Source organism: Eschrichtius robustus, chromosome X (genome assembly GCF_028021215.1).
Source record: "Eschrichtius robustus isolate mEscRob2 chromosome X, mEscRob2.pri, whole genome shotgun sequence".
Classification (NCBI taxonomy): domain Eukaryota; kingdom Metazoa; phylum Chordata; class Mammalia; order Artiodactyla; family Eschrichtiidae; genus Eschrichtius; species Eschrichtius robustus.
Window position 1 is genome coordinate 64,581,245 of NC_090845.1, and position 15,030 is coordinate 64,596,274.

Here is a 15,030-nt window from a genome sequence, read left to right on the forward strand (position 1 = left end):
TACACCTTAAACTTATACGGTGTTATATGTCAATTATATCTCAATGAAACTGGAGAGAAACCCATCAATACACATGCAAATGCATGCACACATACACACACACACATGCGCGCGTGCGCGCCCCTGAGACAGAGCTGATAGAACAAAAAGAAGACAGTCAGTTGTGACCAGTTCCAAAAGAGTCAGAACAACCATTCCCTCCGTCCCTCCTTTCCTTCCATAAATAGGGGTTTCACATTTACCGTGAGCCAGGCATTGAACTGTGGACTTCGGGGTCAGATATAAAAAATGATGAAACCATAGTGCCTTTCCTCACTCCACTAAAGCTCCGGCTGCCCATACAAATAAGAGAAATGCCAGCAGAGGGCTATATGTGCTATGTGATTGGACTATGGTGGCCATGGAGTTTCATCTGCCCAGCACATATTCTCACCTCCCCCTCACTCCCACCCATCCACCTTCCTTGGGTAAATAAAGCTGTTTTCTGTGGTGGCAGCGTTGGCTGGACCTGGGCAATTGCACATGATAGAACAACCCTGAACCTTCAGAACTGACTGGGTCACCATGGGGTGTGAGGCAGTGAGAACTTTCTCATCGCTGGCTGGAAAGCCTCCCAAGATGGCTGAGAAGCAGACATACAGACATGTGTCTCGCCAGCTTGCAAAGTCTAGCCCTCTGCTCCTAGACAGGGTGCCAGCAAAGGGCAGGGACAGAGACTTAGGAAAAGCCTGCTGTGCAGCTGGTGCCTTGAACAAGGTGGTCACTGTCACCACTCTTAGGAGCCATCTCCTGAGGGTCTAGGTTGCTTGTAGGCAGGAGGCAGATGAGCTTTGCCTCACCATTCCAGGTGGTCACCAAGACGGACCTGAGGAGGCAGCGGCCAAGGGGGAAGCCATGATTGCTGGGAGGTAGGGGATGTGGGGATGACGAGAAGAGCTTCTCGGCCCATTGTTTGGAGACAGGAGTGACAAGAGGGACCAATTAAAGGACCAGGAGTCAACAAGATCTCTTTCTCTGGCTTTGACTTCCAGCCCACAGAGCAACAGAAATCGGTAGGAGAAAGAGGTTCAGCAAAGTCATGCTGTGGCCAGTGAATCCACAAACCTGTCAAACCAGAAGACAATCCCCAGGCCCTTGACCCTCCAGCAACAGGAAGAAGGCTACTACAGTGACAAGGAGAGCAGCTGGGGAATGCTCTCCAAGTCCTTTCTCACAGAGGCTTCTCTGGGGTTCCTGTCTCCTTTTTTTCAGTTCCTGGTCACATCTGCAATCAAAGGTGTCCTGACTACTGGTTGCTATGATTGAGGCAAAAGTGAAGAGTCCTGTGGAGTGTCAGTGGAGGGAGGGAGAGGTCCCTTTCTTGTGGGAGGAAGTGTTACTCATTTCATTCACTCGATGATTCAACAAGTATTTATGGAGGGCTACCTCGTACCAGGCATTCTTCTAGGCAGAGAGCCCCTGCATCCAAGGAACTTATTTTCTAGTGGGGAAGACAGACAATAAACATGGCAGAAAATGTAAAAGCACTTAAAGGTTGCTGCAAATGCCCTCAGGGAAATAAACGAGATGATTTGGTACGTCTTACCTAGAACCCAAGAGAAGTGGCAAAGGTCAGGGATGGCCTTTCTGAGGACAGTGATATGTGGCCAGTCCTGCTGGAAAACAGGGGGAAAACCTGCCTAGCAGGGAGAACTGCAATTCCTCTGGCCTTGTGACAAAAAAGAGGGGCACTGGAGGCGCAGAAGAGATGCCGGTGTAGCTGGAGCCCAGTGAGAGAGGGGATGGAGGGAACAAAGGACAGTGTAGTGGTGGGAAGGAGCCATGATGGAGTTTGGTTTTCACTCAAAGAGCTCTGGGGAGCCAGAGAGAGAATTGAATCAAGGGAGTGCCATGATCTAATTATACTCAGTAATTTCTCTCTGGCTGCTCTCTGTGGAAAAATCTGCAAGTGGGCAGGGCACAAAGCAAAGCAGGGAGACCAATTCGGACCCTCTTGCAGTAGCCCAGTTGGGAGATGGCAGTGGGTTGGCCCAGACTGGCAGCACCAATTTAGAGAATAGTGCATGGGTTCACGTGATATTTTGGAAAGAGAACAGACAGCACTTGCTGGTGGATTGAAGGCAGTTGGTGAACAAACTTAAGAAATGAATGATTGCTATGAGAGTCTTTTCTTGCAAGTCTTGGTCATGGAGGTGTTATGTATAGTCACAGACAATACGGAGAGTGGATGTGATAGATTTAGACAAGGGAGAAAGACAGTTGGGGATGTGTGTCAAGAGTTTCAATTTGCACATGTTACGTGTCTGAAGTCTGGAAAAGTCCGCTCTCCATGTAGGCTGCAGAAACAGAATTATCAAGACAACAGGACACAGATAGTATTTAAAGCCACAAGACTGGGCAGAATCGCCTAGAGAGAGTACTGTCAGGAGAAGAAAAGTGCAGGGCTATTCCCTGAGACATGCCAACATGTAGAAGTTGGGTTGAGGATAACAAGCCAGCAGAAGAGATTGAGAAGGACTGGACGGTGAACGGGCTGGCCCTAAACCTGACTCCTCTCCAGGGCCGGGCAGGGTCCAGCCTCAGTGTCCTCACTCAGGTCCTGCTTTCAGTGCTCCTGGCTGTATGTGCATGGGACTTGGTTTAAAACGGGAGGACAACAAGAACTTTGTGTGCTAGGGTTTAGATTTCTCTTTCTGTTCATTTCAAGGTGGAGCTTTAAAGAGATAGGTTCAGATACAGAGACATTCAAAGAGTGTTTGGAGCCGGCCCTGCTCTTCCCATTTCATATGGCCCACCTCCTTCTTCCTATCAGGAGGGAGTAATAGAAAGGAACGGGGATGCGGTTCAGAGAGCAGGAGAAAAGAATAGAAAATAATGGAAGAAGGTAGGGGATGGGGGTGGGTACCAGTGGGGAGAGGGACAGATCAGCTCTATATGTAAAAAATGAATGAAAACACTGAAAACAGGGATCTACATAAAGAAGTCTCGGGCTTCCCTGGTGGCACAGTGGTTGAGAATCTGCCTGCTAATGCAGGGGACACGGGTTCGAGCCCTGGTCTGGGAGGATCCCACATGCCACGGAGCAACTAGGCCCGTGAGCCACAATTACTGAGCCTGCGCGTCTGGAGCCTGTGCTCCGCAACAAGAGAGGCCGCGATAGTGAAGAGGCCCGCCTGCGTACCGCGATGAAGAGTGACCCCCGCTCTCCGCAACTGGAGAAGGCCCTTGCACAGAAATGAAGACCCAACACAGCCAAGAATAAAATATATATATATATATATATATATATATATATATATATATATATATATAAAAGAAGTCTCTTCCTATGAATTTCTCGTTGACATAGCTTTAGGAAGGATGCTCAGGGGAATAGAGAATGAAAACATACATGTATTTTGTAGTAGGGAAATTGATTTTGTCAATTCACACTGCCCCCAAACTCCCCCGAATGAAAATAATCTTGACATACAGGCCAGCAAAAATAGCAGCCTTAGACTTTTATTTAGGAAGAATTGGAAAGTGTTTGGGTGTGTGCCCCTGTTATTTAACAAATAAGAACAATGATTATTAAATTGTCTTGAATAAATACAGCACATTTAGCAAATGGTCCTTTGGATCCTTATAAGGTGAAGAGTTAAGGGAGGCAGAGATGTAGGGCAGGGAAGGAATGAGAATTGAGTCAATAGACATAAGAGCCCCAGGACATCAGGACATACACACACGAGCATATTTATCACCTAAGGACTCACACTAGGCAAACTAGGATACAAAGCAAGCACTCATCAACTGGGGAATGACTGGAGACATTGTGGCACAGCCATTCCATGGATTATTATGCAATCATTACCAAGCACGAGTTATGTCTATAGGGTCTGATTTAGGGGGACCTTCAAAATATGCTATTATTAAGTGAGGAAAGCAAATTGCAGAGAGGGGACAGTATACGGTCTCATTTGCATGTTGGGGGTCAGGGCACGGGAGGGAAGATAAGAGGTTGTGATCCCATATTTATTTGTATGCCTACTTGACATCTCCACCTGGATGTCTCATAGGCATTTCATCCTTAAATGGCATCACCATGCACTTGGGTATTCAAGTGAAATAAAAATGGAGAGGCACCCTTATTTCCTTCCTCTCCCACTCCCACATCTTCGTCTGGCCCCTGTCTCATCCTTCAGCCATTCCTATCACCTCTACCTCCCAAACACCACTTGAACCTCTCCAACTTCACTGGAGTCCACCATTAAGCCTCTTATGGGATCCTGCCAAGCCTCCTAACTGTTCTCCCACTTCCACCAAACTTCCTTGTCCATCCAGTAGCCAGACTGATCTTTCAGAAAAATGAATAGCGCCTTTTGCCTCCCCTACTCAAAACCCCAGAACGCTTCCCACTTCACTTGGACTGAAAGGCAAACTCCTCAACATGACTTTAAGTATAATGAGCTGCATGACCTGGCCCTTGCCAACCTCCCCATTCTCACCTTTCTCTATCCTGGTCATTGTGGGCCTTCTTAGAATACTCTGACTACTCCATGATCCAATCTCCATCCTTCCTGAGGGCTTCCACCTACCTCAAACTGTCTTTCTCCATCTTTTTAAAATCATTAACAGGTTTTTAAACATACAAAAAAATTATAGTGGGTCACAGAACATGCCCCCAAGTACACATCACTCAAACTGAAAAATATAAAACATTTGTCCTATTTTTGTATCAGATGGTTAGATTTTTAGGATAATAAAAAAATACAAAATACAGCTACCATCCCTTTTGGAGCCCCCCCCCCCAATCCCATTCTCCTTGCCACCCCCCATAGGGCACAAACCTTGGCTACTTCTGGGTGTGATTAAAGGCAGGATACAAGTTAAGTCCTCAGTTTCTCTCTCTAATTTCTTTTTCTCTCTCTGCCTCTTTTCCCTTACTCCTTTCATGAGAATTTCTCTGACCCTTTGCTGTTTGTCTCTCAGAAACAGACAGGGTCCACAAAAGGGAACATGATTGGTGACATTTGGGCTCAGGATGGTCGTGAGAAATGAAGAAGCCTATACTCCTAGCAGTCCTTGTATGTTGCTGAATTCCTGGGCTTAAATTCCTCAAAGAACATGGGCCTTGGAGTCAAATGGACTCTCTCGTAGGCAGAGTTCCAGAGCAAAACACTTAACCGCTCTGAGCCTCAGTTTGTGCTTTGAGTTTGAATTTCAGAAACTGTAATTAAGGTTCTTAGGAATTTTTAAAATAACAAGTAGTTTTGCCCAACCCTACTTAGGAACCAAGAACAAATGGCTGACTGATGGTTTTTACATAGATTTCAGATACTTTTCTCTCTGGGAACCAATTCTCCTCCCAATGTATGCTTAAAACTTTAATGACCTTCTTTGTCATAATCTTAGGCAGTTTACAGGCATGACCTTATAAAAATATACCTGTAGGTATATCCCCAGTCCATGACTTACTAGCTATGCTTACCTTGGTCAAGTTGCTTTGCCTTTTTTGTTTGTTTCTTTAGCTTTGGAGTCCTCATCTGTGCAAAGGGATGCATATTTGTAAGGACAAAAAGACGTGATAATGTTTGGAAAATGCTTTTCACAGTGCCTGGCATGCATTCAGTGCCCAACACAAGGGACTCCTTATTAATGTCGGTTCCCTCTGTCCTGAGGATATCCTTGTTCAGCTGGTTTTTGAAGGCCCAGTGTCTCTCCTTTCTGGTGTCCAAGGAAGCTTGGCACTTTCTCTCTAACCAAGAGCAAGGTATCAGTTCAGAGGGAGTCTGATCCTCTGGGTTATAGCCCAGGTTATGGCTGGATTTTACTCTAGGCAAGTGCCTGATTCTCTGGCCTGAACTCACCTAACTTACACTCGCATTCAGGTTTTCCTTCGTTCTCCTGACCTTAGGACCTTTTTATGACCCATTTATTTATCTTCCCTGAGATCCAAGGACCTTGCAAGTCAACACATGAAAGAATGCCATTTTCTGTACTCAAGAAAACCCCCTAGAAGAGTTGATAATACTGTCTCATAGAATGGGGTGTTGAGTCAGGTGTTGAATTTTCCCTCAGCTGCTATTCATCCCTTTGAGCACCCTTTTTTGGGACCATTTTGGAGATAAATTATTATGAGGCAATACGTTCCTTCAAATTCTTTCCTATAGGACACTGAATGCGTTTTCATGTGTTCATGATGTCTCTGGAACGCTCCTACCAACATTCATGATTGTGCTAAGACACTTTCATGGGTTATTGGCATAAGAGTGGCTGATCTTCATTACCATGAGTTGCTGAGCAATTTAAGTTTTCACTGTGTATAATAGATGTAAGATGAAATCTCCTTCCATGTGGTAAAGCCTTGGTAAAGTCATGATGATTAGCTTTGGGACCTCCTTCCATACACACCATCTTTTAGAAACCATGCTCAAAAATAAAAATTGCTCTTACTAAAAGGAAGTCACGCACATGGTAAATAAAATAGTGGTGACCAGAAAGTACAAATAAGCTTGTGATAAAAGGCAAAGTTCTGAGACCCCATCACTTCCCACTCCCCAGCTGTGCTTCCCAGGGTAGATCATTTCAATAATTCCTGCTTGCACTGTTTTGGCAGTTACCGTATTACATCTAAATAAAGTGCTTAATCTGCTATTTCACATGATTCATCAACTTTTGCCGTCATCAAGTGACCACATTCTTCCTACAGAAGAGAATTTAACTCATTCACTGTGTCTTCATTCTGCCCTCACTTTCTTTCTCTCAGATTTTATACTTTTGATTTTTAGTTTCTCTATTGATGACTCTAGTAACTTTAAATAATGTACTTAACCCTCAGTTCCTTGCATACACCTTAGTCACTTTAACTTTTCTTTTCTTTTTTCTTCTATAAAATGAGGATATTACCACTTCTATCCTTCCCTTCCTTCAACTTCTCTTCCTCATTTCCACATCCTCTTCTTACCAGGTTCATTATCATTTACATCCATTTTTGGAAACCTAAAAAACATTTTCTGCTTTGAAAAGAAATACAAGTCTTTTACTTTTTAATGGATCTCTAATAATTTTGATCATAAGTCCACATTTCTTCACTGAGTGTAGGTTGGACCAGAGAAGGGGATTAAATCCTGGTGTCAAGTCCAAATCCTCTCTATATCTTTATTCCAGTAATTTCTGAAAGGTCTGCCACATTTGAGTTTGACTTATATGGGATCTATGCATCAAACACTCTTTCTCTCTCTCCTTCTCTCTCTCTCTCTCTCTCTCTCACACACACACACACACACACACACACACACACAAACAACCACACAATTAAATGGTTGCCAGGCAATTGATCATTAAACCACTTAATCTTATAACAATTTATAAAATGTGTGTCCTTATAATCTCTATTTTACACCTGGGGAAATTTGGTAGCAAGGAGCTAAATAACAGGCAAGGTCTCATATAGTGTAAGTGGTAGAGCCTGGAATTGATTCAAAGAAAGGCAGTCTTGTTCCAGAACTGGTCCTGGTGACCACCATGTTATTCTACAATGAGCTTCTCTCTTTCAGTTTATCAGAATCTGTAACTATTGCCAAATTAACCCATGCTGTTTAAACAGGTGGAACAGCTCACAGATGTATGGATAATGGTTGACCATCAATCACGCTACTTTCAAAACCCCCACCAATCCCAGACATCAGAGGTTACAGAGAACAAAATTACCTATTTGATTTTTTTTTTTTACACTTTCCTCAGGTTCATAGAAATCTATAAAAACAGACTGACCTTAACCTGAGGAGATATTCTTTTATTTTGTCAAAAAAAGATTACAATTTTCTGTGACTTTCTACATTCACAGAGCAGGTTAACACACGTAGATTAAATTAATTTTGTTTTATTAAAATCTGCACTAGGGGAAAAGCTGGAATTTATGCAACAATGCCCTGATTGTTTCAAGTGTTTTATTTTAAATTTTTTCGACAGGAAGAAAAAAGTCATTGTTACCTTTACTCCCCTTTCCGTAGTGCATCTTTTTATTCTCAGCCTGCTTTTAAGTATTTAAACGTGTTTTTGTTTTTAAAGCAATTAATTAATGGTGTGCATTAGTGAGATTTTTTTAAAAAAAATCTTTATTGGAGTATAATTGCTTTACAATCGTGTGTTAGTTTCTGCTGTATAACAAAGTGAATCAGCTATACATAAACATATATCCCCAAATCTCCTCCCTCTTACGTCTCCCTCCCACCCCTCTAGGTGGACACAAAGCACAGAGCTGATTTTCCTATGCTACGTGGCAGCTTCCTACTAGCTATCTATTTTACATTTCTAAGTGTATATATGTCCATAGCACTCTCTCACTTCATCCCAGCTTACCCTCCCCCTCCCCGTGTCCTCAAGTCCATTCTCTAGGTATCTGTCTTTATTCTTGTCCTGGTCCTAGGTTCTTCAGAACCTTTTTTTTTTTTTTTTACTAGATTCCGTATATATGTGTTAGCATACGGTATCTGTTTTTCTCTTTCTGACTTAATTCATTCTGTATGACAGACTCTATGTCCATCCACCTCACTACAAATAATTCAATTTCGTTTCTTTCTATGGCTGAGTAATACTCCATTGTATACATGTTCCACATCTTCTCTAACCATTCATCTGTCGATGGACACTTAGGTTGCTTCCACGTCCTGGCTATTGTAAATAGAGCTGAAATGAACATTGTGATACATGACCTTTTTGAATTATGGTTTTCTCAGTGTATATGTCCAGTAGTGGGTTTGCTGGGTCGTATGGTAGTACTATTTTTAGTTTTTTAAGGAACCTCCATACTGTTCTCCATAGTGGCTGTGTCAGTTTACATTCCCACCAACAGTGCAAGAGGGTTCCTTTTTCTCCACATCTTCTCCAGGATTTACTGTTTGTAGATTTTTCGATGATGGCCATTCTGACTGGTGTGAGGCGATACCACATTGTAATTTTGATTTGCGTTTCTCTAATGATTAGTGATGCTGAGCATCTTTTCATGTATTTTTTGGTAATCTGTATATCTTCTTTGGAGAAATGTCTACTTAGGTCATCTGCCCATTTTTGGATTGGGTTCTTTGTTTTTTTGATATTGAGCTGCATGAGCTGCATGTATATTTTGGAGACTAATCCTTTGTCAGTTGCTCCGTTTGCAAATATTTTCTCCCATTCTGTGGGTGGCCTTTTTGTCTTGTTTCTAGTTCTGTGAAAAATGCCATTGGTAGTTTGATAGGGATTGCATTGAATCTGCAGATTGCTTTTGGTAGTATAGTCATTTTTACAGTGTTGATTCTTCCAGTCAAAGAACATGGTATATCTCTCCATCTGTTTGTATCATGTATAATTTATTTCATCAGTGTCTTATAGTATTTTGCATACAGGTTTTCTGTCTCCTTAGGTAGGTTTATTCCTACGTATTTTATTCTTTTTGTTGCAGTGGTAAATGGGAGTGTTTCCTTAATTTCTCTTTCAGATTTTTCATCATTAATGTACAGGAATGCAAGAGCTTCCTGTGCATTAATTTTATATCCTGCTACTTTACCAAATTCATTGATTAGCTCTAGGAGTTTTCTGGTAGCATATTTGGGATTCTCTATGTATAACATCATGCCATCTGCAAAGAGTGACAGTTTAATTTCTTCTTTTCTGATTTGGATTCCATTGATTTCTTTTTCTTCTCTGATTGCTGTGGCTAACACTTCCAAAACTATGTTGAATAATAGTGGTGAGAGTGGGCAACCTTGTCTTGTTCCTGATCTTAGTGGAAATGGTTTCAGTTTTTCACCATTGAGAACGATGTTGGTTGTGGGTTTGTCATATATGGCCTTTATTATGTTGAGGTAAGTTCCTTCTATGCCTACTTTCTGGAGGGTTTTTATCATAAATGGGTGTTGAATTTTGCCAAAAGCTTTTTCTGCATCTATTGAGATGATCATATGGTTTTCCTCCTTCAATTTGTCAATATGGTTTATCACATTGATTGATTTGCGTATATTGAAGAATCCCTGCATTCCTGGGGTAAACCCCATTTGATGTTGGTGGGTGATCCTTTGAATGTGCTGTTGGATTCTGTTGGCTAGTATTTTGTTGAGGATTTTTCATCTATGCTCCTCAGTGATATTGGTCTCTAGTTTTCTTTTTTTGTGACATCTTTGTCTGGTTTTGGTATCAGGGTGATCGTGGCCTCGTAGAGTGAGTTTGGGAGTGTTCCTCCCTCTGCTATATTTTGGAAGAGTTTGAGAAGGAGAGGTGTTAGCTCTTCACTAAATGTTTGACAGAATTCGCCTGTGAAGGCATCTGGTCCTGGGCTTTTGTTTGTTGGAAGAATTTTAATCACAGTCTCAATTTCAGTGCTTGTGATTGGTCTGTTAATATTTTCTATTTCTTCCTGCTTCAGGCTCGGGAGGTTGTGCTTTTCTAAGAATTTGTCTATTTCTTCCAGGTTGTCCATTTTACTGACATATAGTTGCTTGTAGTAATCTCTCATGATCCTTTGTATTTCTGCAGTTTCAGCTGTTACTTCTCCCTTTTCATTTCTAATTCTGTTGATTTGAGTCTTCTCCCATTTTATCTTGTTGACTCTGGCTAGTGGTTTATCAATTTTGTTTATCTTCTCAAAGAGGAAGCTTTTTGTTTTATTGATCTTATCTATTGTTTCCTTCATTTCTTTTTCATTTATTTCTGATCTGATCTTTATGATTTCTTTCCTTCTGCTAACGTTGGGGTCTTTTGTTATTTTTTCTCTAATTGCTTTGGCTGTAAGATTAGATTGTTTATTTGACATATTTCTTGTTTCTTGAGGTAGGATAGTACTGCTATAAACTTCCCTCTTAGAACTGCTTTTGCTGCATCCCATAGGTTTTGGGTCATCGTGTTTTCATGGTCATTTGTTATTAAGTATTTTTTGATTTCCTCTTTGATTTCTTCAGTGATCTCTTGGTTATTTAATAGTGTATTGTTTAGCCTCCATATGTTTGTATTTTTTACATATTTTTTCCTGTAATTGATCTCTAATCTCATAGTGTTGTGGTCAGAAAAGATACTTGAAACGATTTCAATTTTCTTAAATTTACCGAGGCTTGATTTCTGACCCAAGATATGATCTATCCTGGAGAATGTTCCATGAGCACTTGACAAGAATGTGTATTCTGTTGTTTTTGGATGGAATATCCTATAAATATCAATTAAGTTCATCTTGTTTAATCTATCATTTAAAGCCTGTGTTTCCTTATTAATTTTCTGTCTGCATGATCTGTCCATCTGAGGAAGTGGAGTGTTAAAACCCCCCACTATGATTGTGTTACTGTCAATTTCCCCTTTTTATGGCTGTTAGCATTTGCCTTATGTAGTGAGGTGCTCCTATGTTGGGTGCATAAATATTTACAATTGTTATATCTTTTTCTTGGATCGATCCCTTGATCATTTTGTAGTGTCCTTCCTTATCTCTTGTAATAGTCTTTATTTTAAAGTCTATTTTGTCTGATATGAGAATTGCTACTCCAGCTTTCTTTTGATTTCCATTTGCATGGAATATCTTTTTCCATCCTTGCACTTTCAGTCTGTATGTGTCCCTTGATCTGAAGTGCGTCTCTTGTAGACATTCATTCAATCTATGTCTTTTGGTTGGGGCATTTAATCCATTTACATTTAAGGTATTTATCAATATGTATTTTCCTATTACCATTTTCTTAATTGTTTTGCATTTGTTACTGTAGGTCTTTTGCTTGTCTTGTGTTTCCTGCCTATAGAAGTTCCTTTAGGATTTGTTTTAAAGCTGGTTTGGTGGTGCTGAATTCTCTTAGCTTTTGCTTGTCTCTAAAGTTTTTAATTTCTCCACTGAATCTGAAGGAGATTCTTGCTGGGTAGAGCAATCTTGGTTGTAGGTTTTTCTCTTTCATCACTTTAAATATGTCCTGCCACTCCCTTCTGGCTTGCAGAGTTTCTGCTGAAAGATCAGCTGTTAACCTTATGGGGATTCCCTTGTATGTTATTTGTTGCTTTTCCCTTGCTGCTTTTAATATGTTTTCTTTGTATTTAATTTTTGATAGTTTGATTAATATGTGTCTTGGCATGTTTCTCCTTGGATTTATCCTGTAGGGACTCTCTGTGCTTCCTGGACTTGATTCACTACTTCCTTTCCCTTATTAGGGTAATTTTCAACTTTAATCTCTTCAAATATTTTCTCAGTCCCTTTCTTTTTCTTTTCTTCTTCTGGTACCCCTATAATTCGAGTGTTGGTGCATTTAATGTTCTCCCAGCGGTCTCTGAGACTGTCCTCAATTCTTTTCATTCTTTTTTCTTTAGTCTGCTCTGTGGTAGTTGTTTCCACTATTTTATCTTCCAGGTCACTTATCCGTTCTTCTGCCTCAGTTATTCTGCTATCATTACCTTCCAGAGAATTTTAAATTTCATTTATTGTGTTGTTCATCATTGTTTGTTTGCTCTTTAGTTTTTCTAGGTCCTTGTTAGACGTTTTTTGTATTTTCTCCATTCTATTTACAAGATTTGGATCATCTTTACTATCACTACTCTGAATTCTTTTTCAGGTAGACTGCCTATTTCCTCTTCATTTGTTTGGTCTAATGGGTTTTTACCTTGCTCCTTCATCTGCTGTGTACTTCTCTGTCTTCTCATTTCACTTAACTTACTGTGTTTGGGGTCTACTTTTCACAGGCTGTGGGTTCGTGGTCCCCGTTGTTTTTCGTGTCTGCCCTCAGTGGCTAAGGTTGGTTCAGTTGGTTGTGGACGCTTCCTGGTGGAGGGGATTGTTGCCTGTGTTCTGGTGAATGAGGCTGGATCTTGTGTTTCTGTTGGGCAGGACCACGTCCAGTGATGTGTTTTGGGGTGTCTGTGACGTTATTATGATTTAAGACAGCCTCTCTGCTAATGGGTGGGGTTGTGTTCCTGTCTTGCTAGTTGTTTGGCATAAGGTGTCCATCACTGTAGCTTTATGGTCATTGAGTCTAGCTGGATCTTTGCACTGAGATGGAGATCTCTGAGAGAGCTTTTGCCATTTGATATTATGTTGGGCTGGGAGGTCTCTGGTGGACTAATGTCCTGAACTCAGCTCTCCCACCTCAGAGGCTCAGGCCTGACACCCGGCCAGAGCACCAAGACCCTGTCAGCCACACCGCTTAGAAGAAAAGGGAGAAAAAAATAAAAAGAAGGAAAGAACAATAAAATAAATTTATTAAAGTAAAAAATATTATTAAAAATAAAAAAATTAAAAGGTAATTAAAAAAAGAAAGAAAGAAGGGAGCAACCAAACCAAAAACCAAATCCACCAATGATCACAAGCACTAAAAACTATACTTAAAAATAAAATAAAATAAAGACAGACAGAACCCTAGGACAAATGGTATAAACAAAGTTATGCAGACAAAATCACACAAAGAAGCATACACATACACACTCATAAAAGGAGAAAAAGGAAATATATGTGTGTGTGTATATATATATATATATATATATATATATATATATATATATATATATGAGAAAAAAAGGAACACAGCAACCAAATCAAACAAGAAATGTACCAGTGATAATAAGCTCAAAATACTCAACTAAGATAAACATAAAACCAGAAACAAATTAGATGCAGAAAGCCAACTCCAAGTTTACAGTTGCTCCCAAAGTCCACCACATCAATTTTGGGATGATTCATTGTCTATTCAGGTATTCCACAGATGCAGGGTACATCAATTTGATTGTGGAGATTTAAACCCCTGCTCCTGAGGCTGCTGCGAGAGATTTCCGTTTCTCTTCTTTGTTTGCCCAGCTCCTGGAGTTCAGCTTTTGATTTGTCCCTGCCTCTGCTTGTAGGTGGCCTGAGGGCGTTTGTTCCCCATCCAGACAGGATGGGGATAAATTAGCAGCTGATTAAGGGTCTCTGCTTCATTCAGGCCAGGGGGAGGGAGGGGTACGGAATGCAGGGTGAGCCTGTGGCGGCAGAGGCCAGCATGACGTTGCAGCAGCCTGAGGCACAACGTGTGTTCTCCTGGGGAAGTTTTCCCTGGATCATGAGACACTGGCAGTGGCGTGCTGCACAGGCTCCCGGGAGGGGAGGTGTGGATAGTGACCTGTGCTTGCACACAGGCTTCTTGGTGGCTGCAGCAGCCGCCTTAGTGTCTCATGCCCATCTCTGGTGTGCACCCTGATAGGTGCGGCTCACACACATCTCTGGAACTCATTTAGGCGGTGCTCTGAATCCCCTCTCCTCGCACATCATGAAACTAAGAGACAAGAAAAAGTCTCTTGCCTCTTTGGCAGCTCCAGACATTTTCCCGGACTCCCTCCCTGGCAGCTGTGGCACACTAGCCCCCTTCAGGCTGTGTTCACTAGGCCAACCCCAGTCCTCTCCCTGGGATCTGACCTCTGAAGCCCAAGCCTCAGCTCCCAGCCTCCGCCCGCCCCGGTATGTGGGCTGACAAACCTCTCAGGCTGGTGCATGCTGGTCGGCACCAATCCTCTGTGTGGGCATGTCACTGCTTTGCCCTCTGCACCCCTCTTGCTGAGCTCTCCTCCGTGGCTCTGAAGCATCCCCTCCACGCACCCACCGTCTCTGCCAGTGATGGGGCTTCCTAGCGTGTGGAAACTTTTCCTCCTTCACAGCTCCCTCCCAGAGGTGCAGGTCACATCCCTATTCTTTTGTCTCTGTTTTTTCTTTTTTCTTTTCCCCTACCCAGGTACGTGTGGAGTTTCTTGCCTTTTGGGAAGTCTGAGTTCTTCTGCCAGCATTCAGTAGGTGTTCTGTAGGAGCCGTTCCACATGTAGATGTATTTGTGATATACTTGTGGGGAGGAAGGTGATCTCCATGTCCTACTCCTCCGCCATCTTGAAGCTATCTCCTTAGTGAGACTTTTATTCTGTATCCTGCTTGGAATTTATAGGCCTTCTTGGAGCTGTGAGTTAATAGTTTTGCCTCATATTTGGAACATTTTCTACCATTAAATGCTCAAATATTTTTCTGCCCCTTCCTCATTTCCTCTTTTTTCTTCAATGACAACAATTACATGTAGGTTTGGTGACTTGATGTTGTCCCAC